Source organism: Macadamia integrifolia, chromosome 5, assembly GCF_013358625.1.
Source record: "Macadamia integrifolia cultivar HAES 741 chromosome 5, SCU_Mint_v3, whole genome shotgun sequence".
Classification (NCBI taxonomy): Eukaryota; Viridiplantae; Streptophyta; class Magnoliopsida; order Proteales; family Proteaceae; genus Macadamia; species Macadamia integrifolia.
The window spans coordinates 21,135,109-21,137,193 of NC_056561.1; positions in this window are offsets into that span (position 1 = coordinate 21,135,109).

A 2,085-nucleotide genomic window follows, 5' to 3' on the forward strand; every position below is an offset into this window, starting at 1 on the left:
TCCTCCCACCAAACTCTTATCTACCATCATTAGTGCCTACCAAGCTCTCACCTAATATCATTAACGGAGGAGGCTATCACCTATCTACCTATCTTTGACAATTGTGGCAACTTTCCTTTGTTGAAAATGGCTCTCACCTAACATTAACAACGGAGGAGGCTACCACCTAGCTTTGACAATGAAGACAACCCCCTTTGTTGACAATGGTGGGAGACTTACCTAACACTAATAATATTCAAATAACCCTAGAAACTCTACAATCTGGTTGAGGCATTGGCTAGCATGGTCGAGGAGTCATGGGCTTAGCAATATGTGGAGTATGACCCGAATTGTGTCTGCGTTGATTTTATGGGGCACTATGAGGATGATTGACATCATCTTCAATTCTTTTTTATTCTTCTGTGTAATTATGAATTATATTCTCAATATTGTACTCATTGGGTGATGATCTCAGAAACAAAGTCTGTAAATAATTCTGATAGCATCTAGTAGTTCATAAACCTGTAATTACCGTATGGTCTTACTAAATTATATCATTTTTCTTCTTTTGTTAAAATATTTTGTTGGGTTGTGTGTTGTTAAAGTACCGCATCAAGATCCTGAAGGATTAGCTGGCCACCGAATGGTGACCAAATCACATAGCCAAGGCTTTAGACAAGCGAGGCATAACTTTTTTTTTTGCTAAAGGTCACCAAAAGAATATATTAATCAAAGAATGAGGAATTTAAAAAAAAAAAAAAAAAAAAAAAAAAAAAAAAAAAAAAGAAGAAGAAAGAAGTTCTTTGAGAATCGAGGTGTAACACTTGCTAAGTATAGACTGAATCACCCTTTAAATTTATGCAGAAGGAAGAACCTATAAAAGAATATGGAAAACGGTTATTGATTTGAGGTTCATTCTTACAGCTCCATCTGTTTGGAAGAACTCTTCATTGTTGAAGGAACAAGAAAAATAATCAGCTCTTCTAAAATTAAAGCCTAAAAAAAAAAAATAATAATGAAAGAAAGAGCTATAATTTTTTGAATGAACAAGAACAATAATCAGCTCTTCTTCAATTAAAGCACAAAAAAATGATAAAAAAAAAAAAAAAAGAGAGAGATTATAACTTTCATTTGTTCATGCCCATCGCGTTCTTGACAGATTCTGTAGCTCCTTCTGCCTTGGATTTCATTTGCTGACCAGTCTGCAAACAAAATTTATACTGAAAGTCACTAACATAGACAATGAAAGTACATCATATAGAGAGTCCAGAGTGACAAATCCTAGCGATACAATTGCAGTCTCAGAAATCCGGCCTTTTTATCATAGGGTTGGATAACTGTAAAATATCAAGTTAAGTTTGGCTATTGGGAAAATAATTGTGTAAGGGAAAAAGGGTTGAACCTCTTGACATGATTGCTTGGCAGAATTGACTGCATCGGTTCCCTTATCCACCATCTGGTCCCTGCTCATCTGCACGTGAAAGAAAAAAAAAAATCCTCTCATGGACCATACATAACATCATCAAGCACCCATGTGCTAGCATAATATATTCATCATGCTTGGGGTAACACATGCATCATGCAAATTAACATGAAACATTTACTACATTGGTTACCTGAGCATGGGCCTTAGCCTCGCCAGCTTGCTGGCTGAGGTTCTGAGTCTGGGATTTGTCGGCCATCTTTGGTTTCTCTCAACAAACACAATCACAAACACACACGAAAGTTTCATTGACTTCTGGTATGGTGCAGGTTTCTTGGGCCACTTGGGCTAGTCCGCTGGGAATGCGGGACTATAGTCAACTTTGTTCCTACTTAAAGGGTGTAAGGTCAAAGTTTACCATGGTTGTAACATGTGGAACCACTGTCTTACCCTGACCACTAAATCGGTTGAAAGTTTCTTGTTATGGTCTATTTACTTGGGCGCGATTCTCTCTCTAGATTAAGTGCCTTTTGGGTTCTATTCCTGGTCGAATCCACCAAACTAAGCCTTCTTATAGTTTTTTGGTGGCATGCATTAAAATGGAGGACCCTAAACCGAAAATTAAGGCTGCGTTTGTTAGTTATATACAGAAGCATTACTAGCATTTTTTTTTTTTTTGTTTT